The 9,205-nt window shown below is 42.2% G+C and overlaps 1 long non-coding RNA gene across 1 annotated transcript; it reads right to left on the bottom strand.

The window, feature by feature from the left end:
* Positions 1-295: 295 nt before the first annotated feature.
* LOC129380761 (uncharacterized) lies at positions 296-8,642 on the bottom strand. Its single transcript, XR_008608935.1, has 3 exons — positions 8,576-8,642; positions 4,630-4,684; positions 296-689 (listed from the first exon to the last, which is right to left on the bottom strand). It is a non-coding gene; the product is annotated as an uncharacterized lncRNA (long non-coding RNA).
* Positions 8,643-9,205: the final 563 nt, after the last annotated feature.

Genomic DNA, 9,205 nt, shown 5'->3' with positions numbered 1-9,205 from the left:
ACGTCATTCTTCCTTGCCCGACTGCCACAAAATCTAATGGGGACGCTCCCGAGTAAGCTGCGGTGATTTTAACGTCACGCTGGGCTTGGCAATGAAAATTTCGGTCCAAGTAGCATGACGTCATAAAGAAGAGTGCACAGGCCTGCTATCAAGGAGGTGCTGGTTCAGCCCAGTGAGCAATACAGTCAGCTTCTCAGCGTGGGGTCGTAGATTCTAAGCTCACTACCTCCAACGCTTTTCCTTTCGAATGTATGCTGTTTTTTATACATTAATGTCTTTATAGCGATTACCGAGACGGAGTTAGAACACACGCGAGAGGTTGCACGTACAAGAAACGCGTGGATAATGCAGGCGTCCGAGAGCGAGGGTGACGTGGCGTCGCGGTGAGGCCCTTTCCCCTCAGGCAACACCTGGCGCGCCAGAGAAACAGCAGGGGCTCCCTTTCGCCCGCTCTACTCCGTCGAGGCGCGCACGTGACGTGGCGTCGTAGCCAATGGGAATTGAGGTGCCGTTTGGCTGCTACAGATCGACGCCGGCTTTTTCGCTGAATTGCCCATTTGATGTTTTCTCATCATAACGAAGAGACAAAATGACAGGGCTTGTAAAGAACGCATTGGGCCGCATCCGAGGTACTGAAGCAGGCAGCGTTCGACTGGTGCATAAAAAAGTCCGAAGCTTGGGCTGCGTCACTGCAATGAAAAGGGCAAAGACACTTAAGTATTGCACAAAACGCTCTTATTATTATTCTGATCTGAAGTCGGTTACAACCAACCCCGGACCCTCTTTGCGTCAGAGGTAAACATAACCTCCTGCTTCACTGCATTTCTTGCTTCACGGCATTTCTTGAGTATCCACAATTAGCAGAAGGTAATTGCTTCCGTTGCCGAGGCCGCGTCGCCAGTGATACTATGGTAGAGGGGGCTGCGTGGTGATCTTTATATTTCTGCATGCGTCACCATAAACAACTTTTCGTATCTTTCAGCAGTGAATCCATAGGAAGCTTTGTTTTTGACAACTGTGTCGTTTAGCTATGGGGGATTCCGTTCGTGCGACAAAGCCTACAACGTTCTCAGTGCGGCACGCGCGCTTATACTGCGCGAGAGTGTTTTGAGAACTTTACCTGATTCACAAACGCCGATATATTTTGTAATTCATTGCGTCATCTAGAATGATAACGGCTTTCGTGAAAGGTGCCAAGTGCTTCTTGCTTTAGATGGTGCATAAATGACGAGTAAAAAGCTTCGTGAATAAATTCAGCGCTTCTTTTTCAGCACTTACGTTTCCTTCTCATCGAGCTCGTGAAAAATGTCTTTAGAATTCATTACTTACGATCATTTTGCATGAACGGTCAAAGGGAAAGATTCATGATGTCATTTTAACAGGAACCTTTGAAATCTACAGCAGAAGAAAAAAGAAGGCGATCATGTCTACTCGTGCGTGCTCGCATTCGCTCAAGATTGATGGCGTCGGTGTCATAGACTGGGGTCTTTGACACAGGTTAAACACTGGGTAGAACAAAAGCTGCGTATAACGACAGGATTTTACAGGTATTGAAGACGGATGGGCATAGCGAAGGCGTCTACGAAGTAGTGCAGAGGAGCTGCGAGGCGTTCGTGGGAAAGCACAGACAAAGCAACCAAATATGAAAAAAATTTCGCTACAAAATAGACTATCAAAGAAGCCTAGCAGTTTAAGGGCGGCCTATTTATTCAGCACAGCTCAACTCCTTTTGATATTTCTATGAAGACTTGTCATCGTAATATTTTATGCGTATTCTGTAATGCGCCGTGTATGAATTCAGCAAAGGCTGATCAGTGATCACATGCACGTAGCTGTTTTATGGTCCTGTGTTCTGGTTTCTATTCTATAAAACGAGTCAGATTTTGAAAACATCTTTTGGCGAGGATGCCAGTTGTCACCCCATTTATAGGAGGTGAGATTTATGCAAACTGTAATTTTGTCTTTCTCTCTCTTTAATTTCAGGTCACTCTTCTAAATCGGTGTCCATGAATTTGGTGTTAACAATGTTGAAAATTTTTCCTAAATTGTCGCACGGTGTATTTCGCCGAGTTCGACAAGGGTACATGTGCTAAAGCGTCTTTTGGTGCGAACAAAATGCTCGATATGTTCCCTCATTCACAGGCACGTACTTCCTTTATTTTATTTTTTTTCGTGTTTGTCACCTGAGATGTCTGCGTGGTGCTGTTAGCCACTGATCCAAGTGAGAACGAACCATAGGTTCTGACCATAGCGATGAGGTTCTTAGGTGCGTTCAAGCAAATGTAAGCTGCGCATCAGACACTTTTTCGGCATCACTCAAGCCAGAGCCACATTCCTCCTCATTCTCGGAAGAAGAAAGCGTTATCGCATACGCTGCTGTTTGAGGACTCAAACTATGTTGTACGTTCTTTTTCGTCATTTTCACTCATCTTCTGTTATTTTTTCAAGTTATTCAGTGCTTTTTTTTTTCTTTTCGAGGGGCACATTCTTCTACTAACCACTAACTGATCCTCCAGCTAGATCTATCTATCTATCTATCTATCTATCTATCTATCTATCTATCTATCTATCTATCTATCTATCTATCTATCTATCTATCTATCTATCTATCTATCTATCTATCTATCTATCTATCTATCTATCTATCTATCTATCTATCTATCTATCTATCTATCTATCTATCTATCTATCTATCTATCTATCTATCTATCTATCTATCTATCTATCTATCTATCTATCTATCTATCTATCTATCTATCTATCTATCTATCTATCTATCTATCTAATCCAATCTTATTCCTACACATTAAACAGGACTTGAAAAAGAAGCGCTATGTACGCACTTTCAGCAGACGCCTCAAAGGCGTTTCTCAACTCGACCAAGAAGACCACTTGATAACGTTGCATGATTATCCTTGCGCGCACTGCCTAAAATCGCAGATCGATACTGTAGCCAACGCAGTACGCCTGGATAAAACTCCGAGTGCATTCGGCCGGGTTCGTTGCTCGCTACTGCTGTGTTTTCGCGTTTTGACGGATGCGGCATTTTCGAGATAATAGAAACCCAGTTTGTATGCTAAGCTCAATCTTTATTTTATTCCCAGTGCGTGAAGAGAACGCCGATGTGAAGAGAACAAAAAAGGGCAGCTGCATAGCCTTTCTATGCTGCATGAGCTCGGAAGATGCAGATACTGTAGCCTGCTTTCACAAGCAAGAAATTTAGAAAAATAATTTAATATAATTTATTCATCCAATGCAACCGCATGGCTGCTCGGTCGCCTGACATATTAGTAATACGTTGGAACTCCGTGAGCTCCATTTGCCAATAGAACTGCGACTAAACTCACAAAGATTTTCGTTCGCGAGTTGTTTTTGCCATTTGCGCGGTGGCCGCCTTCGCTAATAATACCGGACGTTTATTTATTTTTTATTTTTCTTAAGACTATGGAAAAGTAAAAAAAATGGCCTGCGGCAGATAGCGCAGCTCTAGTCCTTGCGCTGAAGTATTAGAAGAGGCGGACATTACTTCGGCGAGAAATTCAAATGGATAATAAACTAATTAACAAACATTTGCTCGTTAACTTTTTAGCTATTTGCCTCACAGCACATATCGGAATTCACGGTTTGTAGGCGGTGAGTCTGCAAGGCATGTCCACTTGGTAACAATTTGCAAGATGACGTCAGTTTGGAGATACCCTTATCCAAAGTGTGCGGCGAAATGCATTAGTGGTCCAGTTACTTTTGTTACTGGCATAAAACGGCGTTTTGTTTGAGAAAGTAGGTGGAATAACCGTGCGTGTTTAGCTTAAGTATCATGGCGCATATATTGAAGCCGGTGTCATACTAAGAATCTGTTCCAAGGGTTACTCACTGGCTACGATTCGTAAAGTGCAATGTGTGTAATGAAGTAAATACTTAGAAAACGAATTTGTAATTTGTATTAATTAGCCAACTATGCATTTTAATTTATAGTGCAAGTAATGTCCGGCTTTTTTAGCAATACCGTTGAGACATCAAAATGGTGTTATCTTCCAAAGGCACCTTCTTTTTTTAATTCTGCATAGTCTAAAAGAAAAAGAACAGCTGGTATATGGAGTACCATGATTCCGCAGAACCGATTTGTCATATGCAGTGTCCCAGTGTTGTGAGCTGTCTATTTATTCGCCCTCTTTCTGTGTTCTGCAAGCCTCCTCGTCAGATCAGGCGGTAGAGTGATCCACGTATGGGTTTCTATTGTAGATTAGTACTACAGTCGGGTGGATGACAATTTTACCCTTTCATAAATTTCGTGATATTTATTTATTTATTTATTTATTTATTTATTTATTTATACAAGTACCTGCAGCACCACAAGGTCATTATTGCAGGGGGGACAAATGGAAGGAAAATGAACATGTGACAAAAACTTAACATAGCTAAGCACAGGTGGTAAAAGTCACAAAATACGTAACATCGACGAGTCATCTCGACGGCAAAATGGTCTTCAATGAACTGTGGTGCGATATTGCAACACAGAAAGGGAAAGGGTACACTATCGCATGAAGCGCAATGCCAGCCAAATGATATAAAGAAAGCATAATGATATAATACTACGGCAGACTGCGTGACAATAAAGAAAGAAACTCTCACCACGTTTTACATTCACCAATGCTCTGGGAAGTCTATTCCAGTGTGCGGAAGCATGCTGAAAAAATGAATTACGGTAGACATCAGTACGACAGCGCATTTCAAGGACTTTCAGCTCGTGATCACATCGTTTAGAGATGAAGTGGGGAGGGAAAACGTACAAGTTCTCATTTATTCCTGTGAGATCAGAGTGAATTCGGAAAAAAAAAATATTCTAATTTTGCAGTAAATCGGCGGTATGCTAGTGTTTTCGAACCAAGGTCCTCTTTCACTAATGTAATACTGCTACGGAAGTTATAATTACCAGAAATAAATCTTGCAGCGCGGTTTTGGACGCGTTCAAGCTTTTCCATAATTTTAGAGCTTTGAGGGTCCCATACCTGGTAAGCACATTCGAGTACCGGACGAACATTTGTTATGTAATGCAGTTCTTTTACTTTCTGGGGGGCTTTATAAAATTTACGTCTAACAAAGTTTAGCATACGAGATGATTTTAAGGTTAAGTATTCAATATGTCTGTTCCATGTTAAATTTTCTGAAAAATTGACCCCGAGGTATTTGTAGTGTTGGACCTTTTCAAGAAGTAGTCCGTCCAATTTATACACTGGTCTCACAGGAAAACGTTTACGGGTGAATCACACAAGTTGACATTTAGCACTGTTCAATGACATGCCCCACTTAATGCACCAAGCGTGAATTTTGTTTAGATCATTCTGCAAACTACTAAAATCACAATCATATTCTACATTCATGTATATGACACAATCATCAGCATATAACCTCACTTTGCATACTAGATTGTGGACAATGTCATTTATAAAGACTAAAAACAACAAAGGCCCCAAAACAGACCCTTGGGGCTCGCCAGAGGTTACGGTGACAGGTGTTGATTTAGTGCCGTTTATTAAAACATGCTGTGTTCGTCCAGACAAGTAATTTCCAATCCAATGTACTCTTGCAGGGTGTATACCGAGTCAAGATAATTTATGTAAAAGCAATGCATGAGAAACGGTGTCAAAAGCTTTCTGGAAATCCAAAAATATGCAGTCTACCTGAAATCCAAGGTCAAAAAAGTAAAAGAGATCATGGGAGAACTCTGCCAGTTGAGTCGCACATGACAAGCCAGGCCTGAATCCATGTTGAAAATTCGAAAAGAAATTATTGCTTTGAAGGTGTTTCTTCACAGCACTGTATATAATGTGTTCTGTTGTTTTGCAACATACACATGTTAGAAAAATAGGCCTGCAGTTTTCTAGTACACTTTTGGGACCGTTCTTATGAACAGGAACGACGTGGGCTACCTTCGACTCTGCAGGTAATGAAATGGCATTTTTTGATTTATTAAACAGAGCTACTAAAATATGCACAATTTCTTGTGAGTAGGATTTTAATACCTGCGACGGAATGCCATCAGGACCGCCAGCCGATTTGTTGTTCAGATTGGAAATAAGCTTGAGAACACCGCGATATGTGACAGTAACCATAGGCATATTCTCGTAGACTATTTCAATTGTATTTCAGGCAGTTCACCAGTGTACGTCTCAGAAAAAGCACTTTTAAAATAGGAATTCAGACAGCAAGCCTTCTCATAATCATCAAGCACTGTTTTCTCGCCAACTGATAAACTAGGGACAGTGGTACCCACTTTACCATTTATTTTAACAAATTTCCAAATTTCTTTAGGATTATTCCTCAACTTTGTGTCAAGCAATGAAATATAAGTTTGTTTATTTAACTTTATTTCTTGCTTAATTTTGTAGTTCACGTGACGCATTCCATGGAAAACAGACTGATTGCGAGTCTTTAAATACGAAGCATGCAGGCGGCGTATTTTGTTAATTAGCGAGCGAATTTTCTTATCTACCCAAGGTTTATCTTTCCGGCGCCTAGTTGTCAAAAGTTTGGAAGGTATGTATTTTTCAATTAAAGCCTTTACTTTATTTCTAAAAAGAATCCAAGCTTCATCTATGTCCACTGACTGGCTGACCTCATCAAAAATAGGGAAGAAGTCTGAAAGCTCTCGTGATAAAGACAAGTAATCCCCTCGGTCGTAGAAAAAAAACCTTTCTAGGATATTTATGGGCTGGTCTAACTGAAGCGGCACTAGTCGTGGCAACAACGCAATCGTGATCACTGATACCAGGGATGACAGCTACATTTTGGATCAGCGACTCAGAGCTAGCAAAAAACAAATCTAAAGTGCTGGCAGAAAAATGGTCTCGTCGCGTGCATTCGGAGACGAATTGGGTTAGGTCATTAGTTATAATAAACTCTGAAAAGGCAAGAGATAGGGCAGTCGAGTCTGTGAACACAGTTTTGCCATCTTCCCAGTCAACAGCAGACATGTTAAAGTCACCCCCAAGTATATACTCAGTATTTACGGTAGTTAAAAAGTTTGATAGCTCGGTAAATGATTCCGGATTACAAGAACTAGGAGACCGGTAAAAAGACCCAACAGCAACGTAATTGCCATTGCTCATTCTAACCCTGCACCATATGGATTCAGAATGATTTAAAGAAGTAGGGAGTTCAGTACTGTGAAGGCACTCATTAATGAGAAGAAAAACGCCGCCACCATGTGTGTTTCTGTCACACCGGTAAACATCATAACCACACGGAAATACCTCGTTATTGGCGATGGATTCATGAAGCCAGGATTTAGTTCCGATCACTATGCGCGGTTGGACAGCGGAAATCAAAGCTGCAAGCTCATCGAGGTTATTTTTCAAGCTTCGGCAGTTAACTAACAAAAGACTAAGTGTAAGGTAACAAGAAGTGTTATTTTTCGCGCCAGTACGCAAGGTTCTGCACAATGCTTGACCTTTAGCTATCTTATTATTTTGGTTTCCATCTTTTTTCCGCTATCATGGCCAAAGATATTGTTGCCCATGTGCACTTTATCGAAACGTAGCTTAAATGAGAGGTTTGTGGCTAAAGCATATTCAACCAGTTTTGATCCTGCATATCTGATAGCAGGACTGAAATCATCTCGAATTGCGTATTCCTTATCTTTCAGCTTGGATCCGCACGACAAAAGTTGTTCCTTAATCTTAAATCTACAGAAATCGACAATAATTGGCCGCTTTTTTTCCCTCGCGAAACTTTCCCAGCCTATGAGCACGTTCAATATCTTCTGTTGTGATAGTCTGTTCTAGCTTAGTTTGAAAAAAACGCCATGGCTTTTTTCTCAGAGTCTCTCCAACTTTCATTTTCGAAATCAGATAGGCCAAAAATTATCAAGTTATTTCTGCGCGACCTGCTGTTTGTATCCTCAAGGGACGTTCTCATTTCGACCATTTTTCGCAGATTTTCTGAGGACTCATCTTTGGCTGAAATTAAAAAATTAAATTATGGGGTTTTACGTGCCAAAACCACTTTCTGATTATGAGGCACGCTGTAGTGGACGACTACAGAAATTTCGACCACCTGGGGTTTTTTAACGTGCACCTAAATCTAAGCACACCGGTGTTTTCGCCCCCATCGAAATGCGGCCGCCGTGGCCGGGATTCGATCCCGCGACCTCGTGCTCAGCAGCCCAACACCATAGCCACTGAGCAACCACGGCGGGTTTGGCTGAAAGTAGGTCACTTTGAAGAACAGCGACTGTGTTCTGTCGTTCTTGTAGCGAAAGAGCGAGAGCAGACTGTTCTCTCTGGACATCTTCAAGCTCGGTGAAAAAACGAGTCTGCCCTTGCTCAAGCCTGCTGACAATAGCATAAATGCCATCAATACTAGCACTTCCTTCAGCCCTACCAGCATCTGGATCTGGGCTAGGGTTTACTTCGACATCCCCGGAGAGAAGTAAATGTAATCCAGAGAAAGCACGGCAGGCAAAAGCACGTAAACTGACACGTTTTCACACGTACTCCAATATACTGTCGGGGCACGATACCGCAATCACACATCCGTCAGAACACCGGTAACAAGATGCAGGGGTTCGGTAACTAACCTGTGCAAAAAGACCAGGTAATCTCATGTCGACGGCGATGTCGCGCCCCGGCAGCAGTCCGTCGAAGCACAGCCATGGTACAGCTTAAGTAGTGCCTCCGCCCCCCCTTGTATCAGTTGACATAGGCGGTTGGCAGACCAGATGAATAAATGTATCCAAAGTGGGCGGCTGCTCCTTGATATCCGGGAAAGGCGATGATTGTGCGGCGAAGCACGCGTCCGTTTGCCACGTAGAAACTGAAGGCGGTGGCAGGTTCCCAGCCACATCGAAGAAACCACCGCCGGGCCACGGAATCAGTAGGGCTCCGAAAAGCACCTGTGCAAAAAGACGAGGTAAGCTCATGTCGACAGCGATGTCGCTGTTCTTAGGAACAATTATAGCATAAACTGTTTTTGCGATACGGGCGCTCGTGAGAATAAATGCAGAGCAGTATCGAATTGGCTGTGCTGGGAACGCATATGTACTAAAGCTTCGCGTTTTTTCTTTTCTTTTCCATCAAGCACTTTAGAAAATGTATAAATGTTAATTAAAAGCACTGGTAAACCCGGACCCTGTATTACAAAAAGGACACTTACGCTTTAGTGGTCCGTAGCACTAGATGACAGCCAATAATGATGACGAACATATCAT

This window comes from Dermacentor andersoni, chromosome 1, assembly GCF_023375885.2.
Source record: "Dermacentor andersoni chromosome 1, qqDerAnde1_hic_scaffold, whole genome shotgun sequence".
Classification (NCBI taxonomy): domain Eukaryota; kingdom Metazoa; phylum Arthropoda; class Arachnida; order Ixodida; family Ixodidae; genus Dermacentor; species Dermacentor andersoni.
Note: the sequence above shows the minus strand (reverse complement) of the source record. Positions and strands in the feature narration are given on the sequence as shown.